This window comes from Oryx dammah, unplaced genomic scaffold (genome assembly GCF_014754425.2).
Source record: "Oryx dammah isolate SB20612 unplaced genomic scaffold, SCBI_Odam_1.1 HiC_scaffold_2, whole genome shotgun sequence".
In the NCBI taxonomy this organism is placed as follows: domain Eukaryota; kingdom Metazoa; phylum Chordata; class Mammalia; order Artiodactyla; family Bovidae; genus Oryx; species Oryx dammah.
In genome coordinates this window covers 144,347,130-144,374,757 of record NW_024070186.1, presented here as the reverse complement: position 1 = coordinate 144,374,757, position 27,628 = coordinate 144,347,130, and positions in this window count along the sequence as shown.

The following is a 27,628-nucleotide window of genomic DNA, read 5'->3' as shown; positions in this document are numbered from 1 at the left end:
CTCCAGGCAAGAATACTGGAGTGCATTACCATTCCCTTCTCCAAGGGGTCTTCCCAACTCAAAGACTGAATGCAGATCTCCTGCATTGTAGGCACATTCTTTACCATCTGAGCCACCAGGGAAGCTCCATCAGAGTATAAGAGTAGGACTAGGGTTACTTGATGATTAACATTCATTAGCCTGATGTCAAGGGCACAGTGGGGCCTTCCCTGTTATTCTGATTAAATCTCAGTTTTAAGCAGGCACTATTTTCCAGAGTCTCGGGTGTAGAGCATTACCAATGATCCTACTCTCTCCCAGCTTTAGGTGAAGGTCCAGGACTTGCTCTTGCTTTCCCATACATGTAGAAGGGTTTTGTTTTCTGGTCCTTTCATCCAGTTGCAATAGATTTTCACCAGCAACCTAAAAGGTGACTGTGGTACTTGCCCTTCACCAAGCATTTTAAGAATGTCCTTCATAGGAGAGTTAGAAGGTAATCCAAGGTTGACTTTTGTCTTCTTTTGCTGCCGTTTTTCCCTAAGCCAGCATCATCTCTTGCCCTGATCCTAATCTTTCCTGAAAGTGCTAATAAAATGAAGTTTGTAAACCTGCACATAAGTGCAAACTCCTCTTGTGTATCCAGCCTCCAGAAGTTCATATATTCTTGCCAGTCAACAATTATATTTAGCAATTTATTCAAAATACAGCTAAATTATTTTTGCCAATGCTCAGTAGCATCTTTCTCATGTAAGCAAGTGTTTGTTTCTTATTTATTTTAGAGTCTTTTGTCTTAATTTAGAGTCATTTGTCATTGTTTACATTTATGGTTAATTGTCTGCCCTGCAGGTTCAGCTTTCTGATGGATTTGAGAGCAGTTATGAATATGCAGATTCTTCTCATTATGTTGTTGTTTTGTAAGGGAAGGAGAGAGATTATGTCCAGTTCTCTATATCCTCAAAGTTCAACTCATATTGTCTTTTCTTTAACACATAGAGAATTCGAAGGAAAAGGACAGAATTCCTATATACCACATATCCACTTATCACATACGGTTTTCCTTATTATTAACATTTTACATTAGTGTGGTGTGTTTGGTAAAATTGATCAATATTGATACAGTATTATAAAATAAAGTCAATAGTTTACATAAGGATACACTCTATAGTGTATGTTCTGTGGGTTTTAATATATTTATATTGAAATTATAATGTCATATATGATAATGATACCATTATTATAGTAATAGAAGGTGGGGCTTTGGTGAAGAGATTAAGTCATAAGATTGATCCCTCAAGACTGGGATCAGTGCCCTTATAAAAAAAAAAAAAAAAAAGACACAAGACTCCTTGTCTCTTCCACCTCATGAAGTTACTGAGAAAATGACCATGCATGAACCAGATAGCGAACTCTCAACAGTACCAATTCTGATTGTATCTTGATTTTGAACTTCCCAGCCTTCAGAACCATGAAACAAAAAAAAAAAAAAGAATTCTTGTTTTAGCCATCCAATCCTGGTATATTGTTATAACAGTCCTAACAGAGATCAAGTTGTCAGCATCAGTTGGATCATAGAAAAAGCAAGAGAATTCAAAAAAAAAAAAAAATCTAATTCTGCTTCATAGACTATGCTAAAGCCTTTGATGCTGTGAATCACAATAAACTGTGGAAAATTTTTAAAGAGATGTGAATACCAGACCACCTAACCTGCCTCCTGAGAACTCTGTATGCAAGTCAGGAAGCAACAATTAGAACTGGACATGGAACAACACACTGGTTCCAAATATGAAAAGGAGTACATCAAGATTGTATATTGTCACCCTGCTTATTTAACTTATATGCAGAGTACATCATGAGAAATGCTGGACTGGATGAAGCAAAAGCTGGAATCAAGATTGCCGGGAGAAATATCAATAACCTCAGATATGCAGATGACACCACTCTTATGACAGAAAGTGAAGAAGAACTAAAGAACCTCTTGATGAAAGGAAAGAGGAGTTTGGAAAAGTTGGCTTAAAATTCAGCCTTCAAAAAACTAAGATCTTGCAGTCTGGTCCCATCACTTCATGGCAAATAGATGGGGAAACAATGGATCCACTGAAAGACTTTATTTTCTTGGGCTCCAAAATTACTGCAGATGGTCAGTGCAGCCATGAAATTAAAAGTTTGCTCCTTGGAAGAAAATTATGACCAACCCTAGACAACATCTTAAAAAGCAGAGACATTACCTTACCAACAAAGGTCTGTGTAGTCAAAGCAATGGTTTCTCCAATAGTCATGTATAGGTGTGAGAGTTGGATCATAAAGCTGAATGCCAAAGAATTGATGCTTTTGAACTGTGGTGTTGGAGAAGACTCTTGACAGTCCTTTGGCCTGCAAAAAGATCCAACCATTCTATCCTGAAAAAGATCAGTCCTGGATGTTCATTGGAAGGACTGATGTTGAAGCTGAAACTCCAATGCTTTGGCCACCTGATGATAAGAGCTGACTCATTTGAAAATACCTTGATGCTGGGAATGATTGAGGGCAGGATAAGAAGGGGATGGCAGAGGATGAGATGGTTGAATGGCATCACTGACTCAATGGACATGAGTTTGGGTAAACTCTGGGAGTTGATGATGGATAGAGAGGCCTGGCGTGCTGTGGTTCACAGGATCACAAAGAGTCAGACACAACTGAGTGACTGAACTGAACTTAACTGAACTTCACTATTGTAGTTAGATTAATTTATGGGCCTCTTAGATGCAAAAATATAATTACTGTATGTGTTAAATATAGAGTTAAAATATTTTGAAGAGCTCTTGTTTCTGTTAGGTATGAGGTGCAAGTATAATGCATTGATTAAGAATAGGGGGATGTATGTATACCTAAGACCTTGATGCTGAGAAACATTGAGGGCAGGAGGAGAAGGGGTCAACAGAGGGTGAGATGGTTGGATGGCATCACTGAGTCAATGGATAGTAGTCTGAACATACTCTGGGAGATAGTGAAGGACATGGAAGCTTTGCATGCCATGTCCATGGTGTCACAAAGATCGGACATGACTTGGCGATAGTCAAATAAGCAGTGAAGAAAGCTGAGCACCGAAGAATTGATGCTTTTGAATTGTAGTGTTGGAGAAGACTCTTGAGAGTCTGTTGGACTGCAAGGAGATCCAACCAGTCCATTCTGAAGGAGATGAGCCCTGGGATTTCTTTACTCCATTACTTTGGTCACCTCATGCGAAGAGTTGACTCATTGGAAAAGACTCTGATGTTGGGAGGGGTTGGGGGCAGGAGGAGAAGGGGACGACCCAGGATGAGACAGCTGGATGGCATCACTGACCCGATGGACGTGAGTTTGAGTGAACTCCGGGAGATGGTGATGGACAGGGAGGCCTGGCGTGCTGTGATTCATGGGGTCATGAAGAGTTGGACACGACTGAGTGACTGAACTGAACTGAACTGAACAACAAATTGTTGTTTGAACAGCAAGCAATAAACATAAAAAAAAGATAGTATTAAAACTCTCTTAGAAGTTGTCTAACTAAATCTATTTTGTCAAATTACCTTTTATCACCACATACTCATTGAAACAAATATGCTCATGTATTACTAAGGGTATCTTGCCCATCTAGTCCTTAACAAAGTGATTTTATTGTTGTCTTTATTGCCTAGTAAGCTCTTTCAGTCTCTCTCTTTTGAAAATTATAGTACATGTGTGAATTGTCTCCATCATAGTAAAAGATGAACAATAAAAGTGATAGAATAAAAAAAAAAGAATAATGTGAGTCTTCATACATAGTAAGATATTTTAGAATATTAAAAACTATTTCATATGACATTATGAAATCAGAAAAAAATGAGTTGCATGTAAAGAAAATAAATTTATTAGAAACACATTTTTTTCAATACTGTCATGGTTTTCTTCATCTTTAACTTCTCTTTAACTTCTCTTATGAAGCTTTAAATCCACAAAATTGCAACCCACTCTTGTTATTCTTGCCTGGAAAATCCAATGGACAGAAAAGCCTGTGGCTACATTCCAAAGAGTCAAAAAGAGTCTGACACAACTGAGTGACTAAGCACACACACACATGCTTAGTTTGAATAAGACCATTATGCCAGGAGGGGCCATGTATACACACCGTGATTCCTAGAAGAAAAGAAATCTACATGCCATTCATCACTGAATTTACTGCTTGTCTGCAAGATGCTTACTGAAATGAAACTGTTCCCTGACTTCATGTTGTGCCTGCTTTCTCTACTTTCCTTTTCCAGGAATTACAGAGATAAGAATCTCTCCCTTTTATAATGAACACTTTAGAGCTCATTAGAGAAGAACCTCCTCTGCCCTTTCTCTGGCAAGTCATTTATCTCTTCTGAAGCTTTGTGTGTGTGTGTGTGTGTGTGTGTGTGATTTTGTTGTAAAGAGCAAGGTTTGGGTGCATGTAACCCATTTAGTTATCGGGTCGGAAGCAATCACTTCCTGACCAGTTAGTGCATGTCTTTCCCCCAGGATGAGTAAATGCTGCACTTCTAAATGCTGCACTCTGTGTTTTATGGCTTTACTACCTACTCATTTAGAGAATACTGTCATTTATTCAAATACACACTGTAAACATTGTAGAAATTCACTGAAAATTATTTTTACTAAAAATGCCTCAATTACCTGAACTGGAAAGAAGGGAAATTGGGCAGTCCATGCAGTTCTTGAAACCTTATTTTTCCCAGCATTGAAAAGAAAGTTGCACTGGTCACCAACGTTAAGGAATGGAGAAGGATCTCATTGGTGATACATTTAAGCCACTGGAACACACTGCAGTTCAAGAGCGAGTCTGAAAATCTAGAACAATAGCCCAAGAAACCTCCTGCACTCTTGCCTACTTTTTCTTCGGAACTTGTTTGTTGAGACATCACTTTTTTCTGTCCTCATATTGTGTGGATGTGGCTCCCTTTCTTCTCTCTCTCTATTTCACCTCATCTCCCCCTGTGCATCATTCTACTTAGCACCATTATATTGGTGATTCTGTTGGACTTCTGGGATATTCTGGATCTACCCACTGGACAGTATCCTTGATCGTCCTCTTCCAAATGCTCTGTGATCTTGCAAATTTTTAATATTTATTTACTATGTAAAACCTCTTATAGTAAAACTGAAAATGGATTGAAAACTCGGATATGATTGTAACTGTTAGACACCATGTTATTTTAAGTCTTTACACAACAAGCCATTTTCTTTTTACTGATATGCTTAGAATTACCACTTACTTTGACAAAAAAAAAAATAATCAAGATTTTAGGCAAACAAGTATATCGTTTTGCACTTTAATGACCTTAGAGGAGTGTGATGGAGTGGGATGGGGGAGGAAGTTTCCAGAGGGAGGGAATGTGTGTATACTTATGGCTGATGCATGCTGATGTATGGCAGAAACCAACACAATATTGTAAAGTAATTACCTTTCAATTAAAAATAAATATATTTTTTAAAGAACCAATTTAAAAAGGTTTTCACTTTGCTAAAATGTAATGCAGGTAGAATTGTTTAGATCACTATTCTATTTTCTTCACCCCTGAGAAACAGAGTTGGAGACTGGATGGTGACACAGTTCAATATGAAACCAACTTCTCACTTGCCTGGAAAAAAAAAAAACAAACAAACAAACAACAAATCAACAAATAGAAGAATAATTAATCTAAGATAAGTCTTAAATATAATTCATGCCACAGGAATACCTGTGCTTACTTTCTAGCTATGTAGCATCCCATCTCTGTGGGTTCCGTCACCATTTTGTAGGACTTAACCTTGTTCACTATGGGATGGCCACATGTATCCATTCTTTTCCTCTTCCATGCTAAACAATTGCCTTGCTGAGGAACTATGTGAAGTAGAGTTGCCACCACAACACTTACAGCCTTTGGATCTGTGAGGCGTCACAGAGTTACCTCTCTCTGACAGTAGAGGGGTACACTCTTATGCATGTTATCATATCTGGTTCTGACATCACCCAAGCCTGTTTCCATACCATTTTTTTTCTTCAATGTCAAGTCAAAAATAATAATAATTTAGATGACTTTATTCTTCTTCAAAATGCCTTCTGTGTGATAACAAGAACATGGTGCTCTAATGCTGAGAGAATTGTTTGCTGGCTACTTTTATTCTCTATGTTTCTTCTAAATTTCCTTACGTCACATTGATATTTCAAAATATGTAGAATGTTGGTGAGCTTTTTCTAATTTTGCTCTAGATGAGAATTTGATCTCTTTCTTTGGTAATTTTATTAATTTAGGTACAGTAAAAAGGAAAAGTTCTACATATACAAACTAACTCTCCTTCTTCTGAGCTGATATCCCAGTATCTTACATTTACGTATATACTATACTACATATTATATTTAAAAATAATATATATATTATATTTTACTGCAAATTAATGCCAATGAGTTGTTAACATATTTTGTCTTAGAATATAAACTTTCTATCAATGTCAAGATTCTGGGTACAACCAGGCTATATTTAACTTGTTATTCCACTGATATAGAAAATTTTCTTAAGGGTTAATTCTCTTGACAGCAGAACGTACAGTCCTGCTGCAATCTAGAAGGCTTTAGAGACACCACATTTGATTTTCCCATCTTGCTGAGTAGTCAAGTCACATATATTAGCTTTCCCTAATTGTCACTTGTAATGAGGAAAAATGATGCTCAAGATGACCTGAAGAAGTAAACTGACTCTGATATTGTGTAAAAGGAATGCATATAAAACAGCTGTTCATAGAGAAGCATCTGTTCTGGCAGACAAGACCTGGAGAAAACATTACCTTCTGTGCTGCATCAGGAAGATAAATTGTAAAGCAGAATTCTCAGGAGCATTCCCAGATGCTTCTTTTGAGACAAAAACATCAGCCCAGGAGGGCTTCCCAACTTACATCTTTGCCAGTTATCCAGCCTCACTTCTCTTCCTCTTTTGTGTTGTCATTTTCCCAAGTAACCCTTTACTTTTGTCACTGGACTTTTCTTTCCCTTCACTGTGTGTCCACATTAGAACAGATAACCTAAACAGGACTGGAATCCAACGTTTACAGATACTTTCACTGAATACATAATTGTCTTTCTCAGCTATGTGTGACATAAAAAAAAATATTACTAACTCTAAAATAATTGTCAGAAAGTTCAATTTTTCTATTAAGTGATATATCTAGAAAAATATCAATTAAAAAAAAAAAAGTTTGGTCTCTTCAGAGGCAGCTAGGTCACCTACTGCCTTGTTGTTCAGTAGCTAAGTTGTGATTGACTCTTTAGGACCCTTTGAACTGAAGTACCGCAGGTTTTCCTGACCTTCACTATTGCCTGGGGTGTGCTCAAACTCATGTCCATTGGGTTGGTGATGCCATCCTACTATCTCATTATCTGTCATCATGCCCTTTCCCTATCTTCAATCTTTCCCAGCATCAGGGTCTTTTCCAATGAGTCGGCTCTTCGCATCAGGTGGCCATAGTACTGGGGCTTCAGTTTCAGCATTAGTCCTTCCAATGAATATTCAAGGTTGATTTCCTTTAGGATTGACTGGTTTTATTTCTTTGCTGTCCAGGGAACTCTCAACAGTCTTCTCCTGCACCACACTTTGAAAGCATCAATTCTTCAACATTCACACTTCTTAATGGGCCAACTCTCACATCTGTACATGGCTAATGGGAAAACCAAAACTTTGACTTGGACTTCGCCAGCAAAGTGATGTCTCTGCTTTTTAGTTCTCTGTCTATATTTTTCATGGCTTTTCTTTCAAGGAGCAAACTTCTTTTAATTTCATGGCTGCAGTAACCATCTTCAGTGATTTTGGAGCCCAAGAAAATAAAGTTGGCCACTGTTACCATTGTTTCCCCATCTATTTGTCATGATGTGATGGGACTTAACTTTTTTAATATTGAGTTTTAAGCTAGTCTTTCACTCTCCTCTTTCACCTCATCAAAAGAGCTTTTACTTCCTCTTCTGAATAAGTAACCATTGATTGTGAACAATATTGTTCAGGTCTGAGATTATTGCCAAAGTGCCAGCTATAGCCTTACCCCATAGAAATATGAACCTTCCCATGAAAAATACACAGCTGTCCAGTCAAGAAACACCATGTGCTTTTTAAAAAGGACTTTAGCTTTTTCCATATTTTTCTGTGCTTATGAGTGTGTGTAATGTAAGAATAGTTTGTTATTACTCATCACAGAGATAAAAGTTGTAAACATTTAAACATTTTTGGATAAATGTAATTCATGCTATGTGAGATTTTTGAAACTGAAGATACAAATAAAGAAAAAAATCACAAACATTCCTAAGTAGAGATAAGCTTTGGGATATTTTCTCACCTATTTGTTTATTTATTTTGTCTTCTCTCTAATCTCACTTCTGCTCATGCTGAATTTATATTAAATGTAAAATTCCTATGTATTGATTATTCTTCTCAAGTTTAATTTATGAGTGCATATTCTGTATGGAATAACAAAGCACTAAATTTTTTCAAGCACTCAGTTTTAGACTTTTAAAAGTTATTCTCACTGTAAAAATGATTTTTGAAAACAAATGACTAACAGCCACCCTGGGTATGAACATAATCATTTAGTGAATGCATAAATTCAGTATGTAGTAATTCAACACCTTTCTGGCTGATCCAAAATGCTAACCAAAATAATTCCAATTAAATATTTAAATAAAAGTGGATTAAATATATCTGATTAAGTAGGTAAATTTAAATATGTAACATAACAATGTTAAATCTTATGCTAATACTCTTTAGACTGAAGATATGCTAGGAAAATTAAAGCACCACAAGAAGGAATTATTTTCAGTAGTTCATCAAACATAATTCAATTTGAGAGCCCTATGCTTTATAATGAAAGCTAAGTAATCTACTGAAGATCTTGCATTTCAATGAATTCTGAGGTAACCTGCTTTAGTGAGATGAAAGCAGATTTTTTTTTTTTAATTGTAACAAGCAGTGATCATGAGTTTCAGTGCTAAACTTCCCTTTGAGTGATTTGATAAAATTTCTTAGATTCTCTAAGGATAAGTTCTCTCATATACTTTTCATTAGAATAAAATACACACACACACACACAAAAAGCTTCTGAATTCTCAAACAAGGATTTCTTCATTGACTGTATATTTGGTTTACTCACACAAAGAGAAAGATCTCTGACAGAGAAGAAAACAAAGCTACTCTAGTTTTTGCAACCTTTATTCATAGATGTTTCAGATAAGATAACTTTGGATTGAATTAACCAGCTCAATCTCATAAGATTTCCTTTTGGATTTATGTGTGTATGCTGATCTCTATAGATGGCTACTTTTGAAAACATATATTTGTTGATTCAAGAACTAATCGCTGTCATGAATAACATATGTGCTTGCCATATTTTCCACTCGGATAAGCACATTTACCTTTCTTTCATGTGTCTTCAGAGAGTGTTCTGCTTGTCTACCCCAGGGAAAACAGTACTGCCAGCTGCTTCTGTCTAAGAGAAGACAAAATGTTGATAAATGGAAAGAAATAGAATTTATAGTGAGTAGTTTTCATGTACTATATTTTAGGAAGAGATAATTTTTTTTTGTAGTTGTAGTATTAGCCATAGTTCATGTACTTTCAATGTAATGCTAAATATACTTCTTAGAATAGATTAGGAATTGCCCTGTTATAACTGTTAACTGGGTAGGGGGGATGTATTTCCATGCTTAGGCATAGAAAAAAAAATTCAATGTTACAGAGTTCTGAAAGCACTAAAACTGATCTTACTGATTAATGCATTTCTGCTCACTGTTATGCCATAAATTGAATACAAGCATGTGAAATATAGGGCATCTGGACAACTAAAGAAGTCATATATATATGTGTGTGTGTGTGTGTGTGTATACATATATATATATATGCTCTCTTATTATTTGTGGTAGCAAAGTCCTGTAAAGTCTTTATGAACACCAAATTAGTGAATTGCTATTAATGGTAAACTTATAAATGTCAATATTCTACAGCCCAGATATGCTTCTTCTATTCACTGAAGAACTCTTGCACATGTATTATGCATTATGTTCATACATCCTAGAATGATTACATAAATTGTGTTATATTCACGCAATGGGATATTAATATAGTATGAAAATGAAAGAGTAATAATTGAATGTGGGTTTATCTTTATAATATTGAGCAAATATTTCAAATCACACAAATAGAGATTCTATTATTTTCATTTATATGAAATTCAGAGACATATATATATATATACTTATGTATACATATGTTGTTTACATAACATATGTTTTTATGTTTCCCAGTGGCTCAGATAGTAAATAATCCAGCTGCAATGCAGGTGACCAGGGTTCAATCCCTAGGTTGGGAAGACCCCTTAAAGAAGGAAATGCACATATATATGTGTGTGTGTGTGTGTGTATGTGTGTGTGCACGAGTGTATGTCAAATATCTTTCCTGAAGAAAGCTTCAGTTCAGTTCAGTTCAGTCACTCAGTCGTGTCTGACTCTTTATGACCCCATGAATCGCAACACGCCAGGCCTCCCTGTCCATCACCAGCTCCCAGAGTTTACCCAAACTCATGTCCATCGAGTCAGTGATGTGATCCAGCCATCTCGTCCTCTGTCGTCCCCTTCTCCTCCTGCCCACAATCCGGCCCAGCATCAGGGTCTTTTCCAATGAGTAAACACTTCGCATGAGGTGGCCAAAGTATTGGAGTTTCAGCTTCAGCATCAGTCCTTCCAAAGAACACCCAGGACTTATCTCCTTTAGGATGGACTGGTTGGATCTCCTTGCAATCCAAGGGACTCACAAGAGTCTTCTCCAACACCACAGTTCAAAAGGATCAATTCTTAGATGCTCAGCTTTCTTCATAGTCCAACTCTCATATCCATACATGACCACTGGGAAAACCATAGCCTTGACTAGATGGACCCTTGTTGGCGAAGTAATTTCTCTGTTTGAAAAAAGTTTAGAACTTAACAAAACATTGTATTTACTTTGAGAAAGAAAGCAACATTATGCCATACCAGCACTTCTTGAATTTATTCTTTTTTGGTTACATGTTGGACATATCTTTTTTGGTGGCTTCTATCACAATTTATCCTGTGGAGAAGGAAATGGCAACCCACTCCAGTACTCTTGCCTGGAAAATTCCATGGACTGAGGAGCTTGATAGGCTACATTCAAGGGTCGCAAAGAGTTGGACACGACTGAGCGACTTCACTTTTTACTTTCATCACAATTTTTCTATCAGGTGACCAAAGTATTGGAGCTTCAGCTTCAGCATCAGTCCTTCCAATGAATATTTAGGATTGATTTCCTTTTGGATTGGCTGTTGTGATCTTCTTGCTGTCCAAGGATTCTCAAGAGTCTTCTCCTTGAACCCTCTCCATTGGTGTTTGTAGGTAATTAAAACTGTTCAAACTTTCACCATGGCTCCAACATCTAACTGCAATAAAGACCAGAGCTACTTGCCCCCAATCCCTAACTCTTGTTTTACTCAGAATTTAACTCAATGGGTTCTTTATTAGGAATTGTTTTGTTGTTTACTCTGTGAGTAATACATTTATTTTGCATCCTTTGGTGCTAGTGTGTCATTTTCCCTGATATATCTTTGTAGAGATTGTGTGGAAGCCTGCAGGTTGTCCATTTGGAATGCCAGGCCCCCAGATAAAACATTTACATTAAGTACCTATTTTACTACAATTTGGTGAACTTGATAACTATAGATAGCTTTTTATTATTTTAAATGGTTGGGAAGTTTAATTTATGATTATAAGTTACCATTTGACATTTAAAAAAAACTCATCTATTAGAGGAGGTGTAGACTGTTTTGAAATAAATGCACTGAAGAAACAATCTATTTCCATACATAGTATGTGAGGAACATAGCCTTCAAGCTACAATTTCTACCCATACCATCTGCTCTTATTTAATGAAAGTCTATTTGATCTGAATGGTGTGGATAATTGCTTCAATCTCTCATTTCATTGTCATTTTGCAAGCCCATTTCTAAAAAAAAAAAAAAAAATGAAAATGGATTGGCCTTATTTGGGAAAAAATAGGGGCCTATGTTTTTCTTCAACCAAAATCAATTTCAGCAATATTTTGCTTTCAGTAATCAATGTTTGTTTTAATGAAGAAATGCATATTCATTTCTGATATGCAAAATGCAATAGTTACAATTGCTGATATTATATTTTTTAATTTAGAAAACTTTTTTTTTGTCTCTTTTGGTAAGTTTAAAGGGAAAATAGAAGGTTATTGGCTTTAATTATGAAAATACATATGCTGTTGTGTGAAGAAAAGAATAAAAATAATCAAGAAAATTTTTTTAAAAAGTTTAGGATGAGTTTTTTTAGTATGAGAGTGAATATTCAGGGGAAAATGAGGAAAGTTGACAATGACAAGCAAGGTCTTGGGTCCATTTCCAGGTGACAAACTTGGTAAAGTATCTTCCTGCTTAATACAGAAGATGCAAAAGAAACCAGTTTGATCCCTGAATTAGGAAGATCTCCTGGAGGAAGAAATGACAGCCCATTCCAGTATTCTTGCCTAGAAAATCCTATGGACAGAAGAGCCTGGAGGGCTACCATCCATGGGGTTGCAAAGAGTTGGACATGACTCAGCATGCACACGTACACAACATGTTTGAGAATATCTCTGAAGAAGGAAAATTCCTGAAACTTAAGGCCCATTTCTAAGTCCCTATTTTAAGATGCATTTGAATACAGAAAAAGAACCTGAAGATTTAGAGGCCTGCTGTGGACTGAATATTTGTTTCTTCTCCCTGCCAAATTCATATGTTGAAGCTCTAACTCACAATATGATCATATCTGGAGATGGAGCCCTTGGGATGTAGTTAGGGTAAGATAAAGTAATGAGGATGGAACTATTATCATAGTATCTGTGCCCTTATAAGGAGAAATACCAGAGTTTGCTCTCTGTCTGTCTTGTGAGAACACAGGGAGAAGGTGGCAGTCTGCATGCCAGGAAGCGAGCTCTCACCAAAACCAAACATGCTGGAAATTTGATCTCCAACTTCCAGATTCCAGAACTATGAGGAAATAAGTTTCTGTTGCCTAAGCCACCAGTTTATGGTATTTATAACAATTCAAGCTCATTCAAAGTCTGATTCTAAAACCTGGGTTATCTCCAATTATCCTCTGTCGTCCCCTTCTCCTCCTGCCCTCAATCCCTTCAGGGTCTTGAAGAGTGATATAAGAAATAAAAAGTTATTCTAAGTTAAGTTTTGATAGTTGGAGGTATGTATCACCATATATAAATATATAGAAAATAGTTTTGTTGTGATTTTTGAAATTATAGAGTGATAAAGCTTATTATGCAGTATTTAATTGCTAAGCAAGAATTATGAAGTCTATGGTATAAATTATGTTTCATAGCAAGTGTTTGAAAATATAAACTATAACCTAAGTGCATGACATTCTAGAAGTTCCATATTTCTATTAATTTCTATAAAGAGAAAGTTAAAGATTAATTCAAAACTACTTTTATAATAGTAATTTAGTATTTATGAGCAATAGGAACTACAGCTATTCAAATAAACAATAATATAGCTTACATTATAGCTACAATCTAGCTCATGGTATCTTGTGCATTCTGTGTTTAAAAACTCAAAATAGGCTACAGAAGTTTGAGTCATTCTTAATTTTAGATTCAGTCTAATGCATTAGTTAAGTGTACATAGTTGGATTACCAAGGTTAAAAATTTTCCTCTGCTACCTGATAACTTCAAGACAATGATATATTTCAGGGGTTAGTTGAGTAACTTAATCTCTCAAATATCTCAACTCTCTCATCTTTAAAATGAGAATAATAGGCATTTTATCAAAGTGTTGTTTGTGAATAAAATAATGTAAAACACCTAGAATTGTGGTTCATTCATGGTAATAATCTGATAATTATCATCCCTGTTTTTAACGTTTTAACTCATGTTTCTACATGAGTGTACTTTAAGATGTTTAGTAAACTCAATTCCATTAGATTCTTTAAGAGTAGGTTGGATCTCTGCCTCACTGTTCCTATATATAGATTTATAGTTTACCTATGGAGAAAACTTTGAGGAAAGATTAAAATACATGTGGAAATAAATGAAGACCTAGCAAAGGCTATTTATCCAGTTTGCTGTAGAAAATGAATCAGCCACCACCATGTAGGTTTTGGCAGAGACGCAAAAGCAGTCAGAGGAGTTTATGGTGAAAAAAGAGAAGGCTTCAGATGTCACTGATTGGAGGTTGTTGGCCTGGAGAAGCTGGAGGTGGGCTGACTGAAAAGAAACCTCCTATGTAATTGGTTCAATTCAGTTCAGTTCAGTTCAGTTGCTCAGTGGTGTCTGACTCTTTGCAACCCCAGGAATCGCAGCACACCAGGCCTCACTGTCCATCACCAACTCTCAGAGTCCACCCAAACCCATGTACATCGATTCAGTGATGCCATCCAGCCATCTCATCCTCTGTCGTCCCCTTCTCTTCCTGCCCCCAATCCCTCCCAGCATCAGGGTCTTTACCAATGAGTCAACTGTTTGCATGAGGTGGCCAAAGTATTGGAGCTTCAGCTTCAACATCAGTCCTTCCAATGAACACCCAGGACTGGTCTCCTTTAGGATGGACTGGTTGCATCTCCTTACAGTCCAAGGGACTCGCAAGGGCCTTCTCCAAATTGATTAGGGGTGCACATTGGACTTATCGGTTAGTCCTACATTGGAAAGAGGTACAAAAAATAGGGATGCTGTCAGGTATTATGTCCGGGCAATTTGCGACCTCTTGTTACTGAGGTTTTTATTTGGATTCTCAGATTATTACTAGAGATAGTGGTCTTACTTACTACACGTCTGACATAGACGGAAGGCTGCTTTCCTGTAGATAATTAGTTATTTTCTGATCCTGATTGCGATGTGTTGAGAATCAAGAGTTCTTCTTTTGTATATGGCCTGGCCCTTGTCCCTTTGTATACTCGGTCTCTCATAAGTTTTGGACGTACACCGAGAATATATTACTAAAATTCTCAAAATCACGGAGCATGCAATTATGATCATTTTCTAAAGTATATAAGTTCAGTTCAGTTCAGTCGCTCAGTTGTGTCCAACTCTTTGCAATCCCATGAATCACAGCACTCCAGGCCTCCCTGTTCATCACCATCTCTCGGAGTTCACTCAGACTCATGCCCATCGAGTCCGTGATGCCATCCAGCCATCTCATTCTTGGTCGTCCCTTTCTCCTCCTGCCCCAAATCCCTCCCAGCATGAGTCTTTTCCAGTGAGTCAACTCTTCTTATGAGGTGGCCAAAGTACTGGAGTTTCAGCTTCAGCATCATTCCTTCCAAAGAAATCTCAGGGTTGATCTCCTTCAGAATGTTCTGGTTGGATCTCCTTACAGTCCAGGGGACTCTCAAGAGTCTTCTCCAACACCACAGTGCAAAACTATCAATTCTTCGGTGCTCAGCCTTCTTCACAGTCAAACTCTCACATCCATACATGACCACAGGAAAAACCATAGCCTTGACTAGACGGACCTTAGTTGGCAAAGTAATGTCTCTGCTTTTCAGTATGCTATCTAGGTTGGTCATAACTTTCCTTTCAAAGAATAAGCATCTTTTAATTTCATGGTTCAGTCACCATCTGCAGTGATTCTGGAGCCCCCAAAGATAAAGTCTGACACTGTTTCCACTGTTTCCCCATCTATTTCCCGTGAAGTGATGGGACCAGATGCCATGATCTTCGTTTTCTGAATGTTGAGCTTTAAGCCAACTTTTTCACTCTCCTCGTTCACTTTCATCAACAGGCTTTTTAGCTCCTCTTCACTTTCTGCCATAAGGGTGGTGTCATCTGCATATCTGAGGTTATTGATATTTCTCCCAGCAATCTTGATTCCAGCTTGTGTTTCTTCCAGTCCAGCATTTCTCATGATGTACTTTGCTATAATTCTAGGTATAAGATAAGTCATGTTGTGTCCAACTCTTTGCAACCTCATGGACTGTAGCCCACCAGGCTCCTCTGTCCATGGAATTCTCCAGGCAAGAATACTGGAGTGAGTAGCCATTCCCTTGTCCAGGGGATTTTCCAAAGTAGGGATTGAATCTGAGTCTGCTTGTTGTAGGCAGATTATTTACCATCTGAGCCAACAGGGAAGCACAGTTACAGGTGTAAGTTCCCTGGTGGCTCAGACGGTAAAAGCGTCTGTCTACAATACGGGAGACCCGGGTTCGATCCCAGGGTCAGGAAGATCTGCTGGAGAAGGAAATGGCAATCCACTCCAGTACTATTGCCTGGAAAATCCCATGGATAGAGGAGCCTGGTAGGGTACAATCCATGGGGTCGCAAAGAGTCAGACATGACTGAGCGATGTTCCTGTTCCTGTTAATAATATAATTAACTGATATTATTTTAATTTGATTGTATTAATTTACTTGATGAATTCTATTCAGTCAGTTCAGTCGTTCAGTCATGTCTGACTCTGCAACACCATTAACCACAGTATACCAGTCCTCCTTGTCCATCACCAACTCCCGGAGTCCACTCAAAACCATGTCCATTGTGTCGGTGATGCCATCCAGCCATCTCATCCTCTGTTGTCCCCTTCTCCTCCTGCCCTTAATCTTTCCTAGCATAAGCATCCTTTAAAATGAGTCAACTCTCCACATCAGTTGGTCAAAGTATTGGAGCATCAGTTTCAACATTAGTCTCTCCAATGAACACCCAGGACTGATCTCCTTTAGGATGGACTGGTTGGATCTCCTTACAGTCCAAGGGACTCTCAAGAGTTTACTCCAACAACACAGTTAAAAAGCATCAATTCTTTGGTGCTCAGCTTTCTTTATAGTCCAACTCTCACATCCATACATGACCACTGGAAAAACCATAGCCTTGACTAGATGGACCTTTGTTGGCAAAGTAATGTCTTTGCTTTTGAATATGCTATCTAGGTTGGTCATAACTTTCCTTCCAAGGAGCAAGTGTCTTTTCATTTCATGGCTGTAATCACCATTCTCAGTGATTTTAGAGCCCAGAAAAATAAAGTCAGCCACTGTTTCCACTGTTTCCCCCTCTTTTTCCCATGAAGTGATGGGACCAGATGCCATGATCTTAGTTTTCTGAATATTGGGTTTTAAACCAACTTTTTCACTCTCTTCTTTCACTTTCATCAAGAGGGTCTTTAGTTCTTCACTTTCTCTCATAAGGATGGTGTCATTTGCATATCTGAGGTTATTGATATTTCTCTTGGCAATCTTGATTCCAGCTTCTGCTTCTTCCAGCTCAGCGTTTCTCATGATGTACTCTGCACATAAGTTAAATAAGCAGGGAAGACGGACAGCCTTGACGGACTCCTTTTCCTATTTGGAACCAGTCTGTTGTTCCATGTCCAGTTCTAACTGTTGCTTCCTGACCTGCATATAGGTTTCTCAAGAGGCAGGTCAGGTGGCCTGTTATTCCCATGTCTTTAAGAATTTTCCACAGTTTATTGTGATCCACATAGTCAAAGGCTTTGGCATAGTCAATAAAGCAGAAATAAATATTTTTCTGGAACTCTCTTGCTTTTTTGATGATCCAGCAGATGTTGGCAATTTGATCTCTGGTTCCTCTGCCTTTTCTAAAACCAGCTTGAACATCTGGAAGTTCATGGTTCACATATTGCTGTAGCATGTCAGATGAGTGTATGATATATTTTTCTACTAACAACCTCAATTAAACTGCTTTATCACATAGCTTTTTAAATTTTCACAAAATGATGAATACATTGAGGAAAGAATGACTGAGCTGTTTTTGTTTATGTGTGAAAGTGAAAGTGGCTCAGTCTTGTCCAACTCTTTGTGAGCCCCATGGACTATACAGTCCATGGAGTTCTCTAGGCTAGAATACTGGAGTGGGTAACTCTTCCCTTCTCCAGGGGATCTTCCCAACCCAGATATCAAACACAGATTTCCCACATTTGAAGCAGATTCTTTACCATTTGACTCACCTATAAAATTACAGAATAAATCACATACTCTTAGGATAGCAAAAGTATACAAACTAAAAAACTATTTTATAAGATTTTTACTAATTTGGGATACATTTCAAATATCCATTAACACTTATTCTTGAGACAGTAGGTAAGAAGAATCGAAGAGGATCTTTCCTCATGGGCTTTGGTTCTTGGTAAGGACACAAAGAAGAATCTGAGGTCTTACGCATGGCAAAAACAAGTTTTTTGAAGAAAAAACAGAAAGACTATCTCAAGAAAGAGGTGGACCAAGCCAAGAGAGGCACTCACACTGGAATGATGAGGTGTGGGATTTTTTAACACAGGACTTTTACATATTCATCTAGGTGGGCTAGATGACTGTGATCTGACAATTTTGACTGACAGTTGCAAGCTACATAACGACACTCTCTATTGTGCATGTCTTTCCCATAATTTAGTCTGTTATGGTCAGATGTATGTACATATAGAATATTTGTGAACACTTAATTGGCTCTTGGGGCATCCCTGGTGGCTCAGATGGTAAAGAACCTTCCTGCAAGTGGAAGATATAGGTTCAATCCCTGGGTAATGAAGATTCCCCTGGAGAAGGGAATGGCTATGCACTCCAGTATTCTTACCTGGAGAATTCCATGGACAGAGGAGCCTAGTAGGCCTTGGGATTGTAAACAGTCAGACACTACTGAGCAACTAACACTACTAATAGGCTCTTGGCTGTCTAAAGTCAGTTGAGGATATAGCTGTGCATCAGGGGTGCACGTGCCAGAATCGGTGAAGTCCTGATGGTTAGTGTCCACTGTTAACCTAGGGCATGCACACCTGAGTTGGAAAAGACTCTGGTTATTTTGTAGCATATTGGTGAGCTTCCTGGGCTACACTGGGGCATGTCTAGGGTGGGGTTTAGAGATCAACTTGAATTCTTTTCAGCTATGCCACCCCTCTTTGCTCATGTCTAACTTCCTAACAAGACCAGCCAGAATTAAAATGTTTCTTTTTTTTCTGAGTATTTATTGAATTACTAATAAAATAAACCCCTACAAAACTGAAGAAAAGACCCTCATGACATATATAACATTCTTTTAGTTAAACCAAATTAAAAAAAAAAAACATATATTTTAGAGGAGTCCATTTTTTACACGGTATGTAATGCAAGACTTCTTTAAAACTGCAAAGCAGGGTTCAAAAATGTCTTACTTTTACAGATGAATTCAATTGAATCCATCCATTTTATCAAAGAAAAATTGCAAGGAACACTAATTAGCTATTATTAACATGAAAAAAGGCATAAAGCCAGTAAATGGGTAGCAAGGAAACCTTCAATTTAGTAATAAAGAATAACAAATTATCATTACCAACAACGGCTGCAAAATTTATTGCACTGTTGTAAAAGATTTTCTGAAATAACTTTTTAAATAGAGTGACTGCTTTGGTTGAAGTTAGACATCATGAAGAAGTGTTATACACTGAAAATCTTTTGGCCTTTTAGTTGTGGAAATGGCTTCTATATTTCTGGAAGTGCAGCAGCAAAATAATAAAAATAATTTGAGCTAAAGAAATCTCTTTCTAGTATTCATGCCAAACTATTTACAAGCATATTAAATCATCATTTGAATAATTTATGGATAGTCATTGTCACGAGATGTGTGGTTTGTGATTATGGGCAGCTTTTTAAAATTAGGTTTCTAGACTTAAATTTAAGAAATAAATTAATGGTTAAAGCTCAGGGAACATCATCTATGACTACACTCTACCCTAATACTTTCAGTGTACTGAATCCAACTGTAATAGATCCCAACTTGTCCTATCCAGTAAAGAAAATCTGCTGATAACAGCATGTGGTAAAGGAAAAGTACAGTGTTTATTTTAGGGCTCAGATGTTAAAGAAGCTGTCTGCAATGCAGGAGACCCACGTTCAATCTCTGGGTCAGGAAGATCCTCTGAAATCTTGGATCCATTTCAGCTTGCTCTTTGAGTTTGGGATTTTTTATAAAGGTGAAAAGCAAAGAGTCTGGGATTAATCTTTGTCTTGTGACAGTTCTGTGATATTTCTTAATCATAATTTCAGGAGTTGGGATATCTATGATTTATGATTCTTAGGCAGGCCAGGTGGTCAAGGTCATGTAGCAGAGATCTGATGGGCAAGATGAGTTAGATCTCAGGGTGTCCCTCTGGTATTTCCTGAGCATGTACCCCCAAAACCAAAAATCTGCCGGCCTTTGTACTCTGCTTTTCCACTCTTCTGACATACTCTGGAAAAAGTCAACCCAGGGCTTTAGTATTCTGCATTTGAAAGGGATGTTTCAGTTAAACCCCCTCTGATAACTCTCTAGCTTGCCTAATAGGTTCCCCCAGACCTCTTACAGCTTGTGAGTTGCTTACAGCCCTCAACCATGAGAGGCACAAAGCTTAAAGCATCTTAAAGATACAGAGCCTTTTCTAAAGAGCTAAAAATCATTGGTGATGGGTTTTCACTGTTGACTCAATGATTGCCGCCAGGCCTCCATAGTCTTTATCTTTTAGGCACCTGGGAGGATGTTAATCAATGCAATCGGGATATGGAAAAAGATATATAGTAGTTTTGATGTTAGCAACACTAGACTTTTGAGTTAATTACTTTTCTTTTGTTATAAATCACTGTACTCCTTTTACTTGTTATAAATTGCTGTATCTTTGCTATGTAAGAATATAACATTATTTAGTGCTTTCTGAGAGTGGCACCAGACTTTGAGAAGAACAACACAAATAAGTCTTCTGGTTGACAAATCCTTATCAGAAAAAAGGCTTTAAAATGTTAATTGGCCCTTTTGGCCAGAAGATGATGTAAATCACCTAAGACCTGTGTATACAACTAGGTATGCAGAGAGAAAAGCCTGGTTTTGATAAGAGCCTGGGCTGCTAATGCTACATAATTTTGTATTACCCATTGATCTCTATGTACAATCAAAAAGATATAAAAGGCCTTTCTAGACAATAGAGGCTGGGCCAGTCGCTGGACTGGTTTCCCCCATGTCTTCTCTTTACTCTAATTTCTGGCTGAATTCCCATCTGGGGCGTGGAGGCTCGCCATGTCTACCTTACTTGTCCCGGCTTCTAAGATCCATAAGAGAGAGAGCCCAAGACGTGGCACTCTCCGATATTCAAACGGACTCTGGTGGCCTAACGTAGATGGTGCAAACTCCTTGTCTGGAACTTTATTGGCTTTCCATGTAAACCAAGTTATTCAGCCTCTTTTCTCCACTTAATTTTCCTACTATACTATTTCTTCTTAATCTCTTTATATTTCTAATTAAATAAATAAGTTTTCCTCACCAATGCCATCCCCGCTTTGAATTCCCTGGATCCACCGGGGCTGGACCCCGGCAGTCCATGGCGCCAGGGTCTGTAATATCACCTTGCCCTGGAGAAACAAGCCGAGCTGGTACTTTAATTATGATATCTATAGTAGCAATTTTGGTTATCAACAACAGTTTTAGTCATCTGTCTCTGTTTAAGTAGTATTCAGTTAGCTCAAAGATGATATCATAGGGGATAAGAAAAAGAATAAAATTTTGGACAGAGAGATTAATAGCAAACAATAATGGAACTTGTTTTTAGGGAGACTGAGTTTCATTAGTAGAATTGAGTACTACTGGCCTTAGCATTTAAAAACCATAGATCCTAATTCTAAATGGCCTGGCTTGTTAGAGACACTGTGAAAAACAACAACAACAACAAAAACTCACTTTTTATTACATGTTTCAAACTCAGGCTCAGTAAATCTTCATAGAAGGTCAAGGATTGTGTTAAAAGAGGATTTTCAGATGAAAAAAAAAAAGATAAAATTATGACTTTCATACAGCTATAACAGTGAACAAATCATAAAATATTTTGTTTAGTTCATTCAGTGAGGGAAACAGAAAAATATTATAACTTGGCCAGAAAAGAATTAGAACAGCAGTCATAGGTGTACAGAATTGTAAGATAGCTCAAAGACAATACAAAGTTTTAAATCATATAACCCAGCAGGGTGTGCTGGATATAGACAATGCACAGGTGTAAAGTAGGTCAGAGACTATGAGGGACTGGAGTCATGTGACCTGGAGTGGGCTATCCTCTAGGCAATGGGTAGTTTTCACTGAATGCTGTGTGTGTGTGATTTTTTCCTGTAAGAGGCTTTTGTGTTGTTAACACTGAGATAATTTCCTGACTTTTATCTAGCTAGTTAAAGCACTCAGCATGTTCACTTTTAAGTATTTTATATATATATATATGCATGCATACAGTGTTCTGATTGTTGAGGTGATTCGTTAAAATAGATGTAAATCAGTTCAAGTCAGGTATCCTTTCAGAGACAAAATACACAGAAAAATAACCAGAATACATATTGCAACAAAACTTCAACCCACAACCTCTATAGTAACCAGTCCAAGAAGCCAAAACACAATCTTTGAGCAATCATCCCAGGAGGCTCAGAATTGATCAATGACTACCATTTTCCCTATTTTTTGACCCCACTTCAAACTCAGGATCAAATGGAGAAAGCCAAATATGTTCCCCAAACCGGCCACATAGGATTTGTTGTTGTTTTAGCCTTTAAATCTTGACTAACTCTTTTTTTTGACTCCATGGACTATAGCCCCCTAAACTCCTCTGTCCACTGAATTTTCCAGTAAAAAAATACTGTAGTGGGTTGCCATTTCCTTCTCCAGAGGATCTTCCCAACCCAAGGACTAAACCCATGTCCCTTGAGTTTCATCTGGATTCTTTACCACAGAACCATCTGCATGTTGTGTGCTAAGTCACTACGGTCGTGTCAAACTCTTCACGACGCTATGGATTGTAGCCCACCAGTCTCCTCTGACCATAAGATTCTCCAGGCAAGAATACTGGAGTGGGTTGTCATGCCTCCTCCAGGTGATCTTCCCAAACCAGAGACTGAACCTGTGTCTGTTAAGTCTGCTGCATTGGCAGACAGGTTCTTTACTATTAGCTCCACCTGGGAATATTGCTGAGCAACCTGGGAAGCCCTTAATTACTTAAGATAGTTCAATTCAGTTCAGCACTCAGTAGTGTCCCACTCTTTGCAACCCTATGGACTGCAGCACACCAGGCTTCCCTGTTCATCACCAACTCCAAGAGTTTATTCAAACTCATTTCCATTGTGTCAGTGATGCCATCCAACAATCTAATCTTCTGTCATCCCCTTCTCCTCCTGCCTTCAATCTTTCCCAGCATCAGGGCCTTTTCCAATGAATCAGTTCTTCCCATCAGGTGGCCAAAGTACTGGGGCTTCAGCTTCAGCATCAGTCCTTCCAATGAATCTTCAGGACTGTTTTCCTTTACAATGGACTGGTTGGATCTCCTTGCAGTCCAAGGGACTCTAGAGAATCTTCTCCAACACCACAGTTCAAAAGCGTCAGTTCTTTGACACTCAGATTTTTACAGTTCAGCTCTCAAATCCATACATGACTACTGGAAAAACCATAGCTTTGACTAGATAGACCTTTGTTGGCAAAGTAATGTCTCTGCTTTTTAATATGCTGTCTAGGTTGGTCATAGATTTTCTTAAAGGAAAAAGCATCTTTTAATTTTATGGCTGCAGTCACCATCTGCAGTGACTTTGGAGCCCAGAAAAATAGAGTCAGCCACTGTTTCCACTGTTTCCCCATCTATTTCCCATGAAATGATGGGACCAGATGCCATGATCTTACTTTACTGAATTTTGGGTTTTAAGTCAAATTTTTCACTTTCCTCTTTCACTTTCATCAAGAGGCTTTTTAATTCTTCTTCAGTTTCTGCCATAAGGGTGGTGTCATCTGTATATCTGAGGTTATTGATATTTCTCCTGGCAATCTTGATTCCAGCTTGTGCTTCTTCCAGCCCAGCATTTCTCATGATGTACTCTGCACATAAGTTAAATAAGCAGGGTGACAATATACAGCCTTGATGTACACCTTTCCTTGTGTGGAACCAGTGTGTTGTTCCATGTCCAGTTCTAACTGTTGCTTTCTGACCTGCATATAGGTTTCTCAAGAGACAGGTCAGGTGACCTGGTATTCCCATGTCTTTAGAATTTTCCACAGTTTATTGTGATCCACATAGTCAAAGGCTTTGGTATAGTCAATAAAGCAGAAATAAATGTTTTTCTGGAACTTTTTTGCTTTTTCAATGATCCAGCAGATGTTGGCAATTTGATCTCTGGTTCCTCTGCTTTTTCTAAACCCAGCTTGAACATCTGGAAGTTCACGGTTCATGTACTGTTGAAGCCTGGCTTGGAGTATTTTGAATATTACTTTACTAGCCTGTGAGATTTGGAGAAGGTGATGGCACCCCACTCCAGTATTCTTGCCTGGAAAATCCCATGGACAGAGGAGCCTGATAGGCTGCAGTCCATGGGGTCGCGAAGAGTCAGACACGACTGAGCGACTTCTCTTTTACTTTTCACTGTCATGTATTGGAGAAGGAAATGGCAACCCAATCCAGTGTTCTTGCCTGGAGAATCCCAGGGATGGGGAAACCTGGTGGGCTGCTGTCTATGGGGTCCATAGAGTCGGACATGACTGAAGTGACTTAGCAGCAGCCTGTAAGATGAGTGCAATTGTGTGGTAGTTTAAGCATTCTTTGGCATTGCCTTTCTTAGGGATTGGAATGAAAACTGACCTTTTTCAGTCCTGTGGCCACTACTGAATTTTCCAAATTTGCTGGCATACTAAGTGTAGCACTTTCACAGCATCATCTTTTATGATTTGAAATAGCTCAACTGGAATTCCATCACCTCCACTAGTGTTGTTCGTAGTGATGCTTCCTATGGCCCACTTGACTTCACATTCCAGGATGTCTGGCTCTAGGTGAATGATCACACCATCGTGATTATCTGGGTCATGAAGACCCTTTTTGTATAGTTATACTGTGTATTCTTGCCACATCTTTTTAATATCTTCTGCTTCTGTTAGGTACACGTAAAGCTTCCGATGGGCACAGTAAAGGGCAGAAATGGTATGGACCTAACATAAGCAGAATACACAGAAGAATTGTGCAAAAAATATCTTTATGACCCAGATAATTACTTAAGATAGCCTGTTTCTAATTAGCCAGCTTTCAACTTTCTTCTTCCAACAACCTCCAATCAGACCATATCTGAAACCTTGCCATTTCTTTCTATAAAGCTTTCCCAGTCCCCTGCCTGTCTCTGAATCTCAGTCAGATGTAAGTGACACTGGCCAACTTCCTTGTTACTGTAAGCTTTGGATAAATACCTGTTGTTTGTTCTCACGTGTTTGGGCTTTGCTTACTTTCACAACTCACAACTATGAAACCTAGTCACTGTTAGCTAATTCATAGAGGGAAGAAAACTGAAATAGTTAAAACATCACCTTTGAGGTGATGTCTTTCTTGATTGACAATCTACATGTAAAACTCATGATAATTTAGAAATTTTCAGTCAATACAAGCTTACCTAAATACTGATTTTGTGCAAATATAGGATTTGTTAAAAAATCTGATTGCTATATACCATGTATAAAAAGGAGTCCCCTGGTGGCTCAGATGGAAAAGAATATATCTTCAATGCACGAGTCTCTGATTCTATCCCTGGATCAGGAAGATCCCTTGGAGAAGATAATGGCTACTCACTCCAATATTCTTGCCAGATAATTGCATGGACAGAGGAACCTGGTGACCTATAGCCTATGGGGTTGTAAAAGAGTCGGACATGACTTATTGATTAAAACAAAAATAAGAACAAATCCTAAATGATTGGTTTGGGGAACATGTTTGGCTTTCTCCATTTAACCCTGAGTTGGAGTGAAGTGAGTGAAAGTCATTCAGTCATATCTGACTCTTTGTGACCACATGTATGATACAATCCATGGAATTCTCCAGGCCAGAATACTGGAGTGGGTAGCCTTTCCCTTCTCCAGGGGATCTTCCCAACCAAGGGATCGAACCCAGGTCTCCCACATTGCAAGAAGATTCTTTACCAGCTGAGCCACTAGGCAAGCTGCCCAAAGTTGGATGTGGGATCAAAAATAGAGAAAGTGGCAGTCATTGATCAATTCTGAGCCTCCTGCGATGATTGCTTCAGAGAAGGTTTTGGCTTCTTAGACTGGTTATTATAGAGGCTGTGGGTTGAACTTTTATTGCAATATGTAGTTTGGCCATTTTTCTGCATATTTTGTCTCTGAAAGGATGTCTGATCTGAACCAATTTATAACTGTTTTATCTGATCACCTCAACAATCAGAACACTGTATATAAATGATAAGTGTGAACATGCTGAGTGCTTTGAGTAGTTGGATAAAAGTCACAAAATTATAAAAGATTAGATTTAAATAGTTATATGCATATCTCTGGTTTTATTAATATATGTTTATTAATTTTATTCAATATTATTTTTGTGGTATTAAAGTTATCTTTATCATTCTACATTTTACTTGTTACATCTTATCTGTTGTTTTCTTATTAATTTATGCCAAATTTCTGTTCATATATTTTTCAAGTACCCAAATTTTAGTTTTATTCTTTTCTAAATTTGTCTGCTTTCTCACTATTATTTTTCACTTAAGTTTGCTATTTTCTTTTAGTCTCAAATTTTTTTAATAAAAGCTAATCTTATTTAGCTTCTATTTATGTAATTTTTAAATCAATATTGAATGGCATAGATTTTCGTCATGTGTATTGCTTTATATATGTTCTAGATTTTGACATGTTGTATCCATAATAGAATTTGTTTTATGCAAAATATTTAATAACAAGAAATTTCATTTCCAAATATACAAGAATTTTGTCATTAATTTCTATTAATTTTTCTTTAGAACTGAAAGAACATCGCATATTAATTCATCACAATTCACTGAAACTTTTTTGTTGCCTAAAATTTGATGGTATCACCGACTCGATGGATGTGAGTTTGAGTGAACTCTTGGAGTTGGTATTGGACAGGGAGACCTGGCATACTACAATTCATGGGGTCACAAAGAGTCGGACATGACTGAACGACTGAACTGAACTGAAAGTAGGAATTATTTTCAGAAAATATGATCATCTATAGGAAAAATTGACAGATCAGAAGGCAGACTGTCAGAAAATAATATACTTTTAAAATTAAGTATCTTTTAAACATATATATATAGTAAGCTTTGTCCTAAATGCTGGAGCTATAGAACTAAAGAAAAGATCATAATAAATGACTCATATAAAGTCTTCATAGGAATATTTTATCATAAATTATGTTGACTATAAGAATATCATGAAATCAATAAAAGGAAAAAAATCAGAGATGAGGTGTGACTTAAGATAAAGTACTTGGAGAATGTCTTACTGTGGAAGTATATTTGAGAAGAAAACTGAAGTGTATGAGGAAGCCATCCTTGAAAATATCCAAAGGGAATGCTTTTCAGACAAAGATAAATGCAAATTAATAGTGTATTCTAGGCAATGATGAAGATTTGAAACCAGCTTCAGAGGAGATTCCTGACTTATAGATTTGCTGATTTCTTATGGTATAAAATATGGCTATGGTCATTTTCAACTAACCAACATGTAGTCATTGAATTCAGACACCACAGTATAATATCTCTACTATATATTTAATAGATATGGATAGAATTATGATAGAGATAAATAATCTTCAATACATAGATCATATTAAATATATAGATAGATTATATAATATATATAACATGATATATATTATATATAGATTATC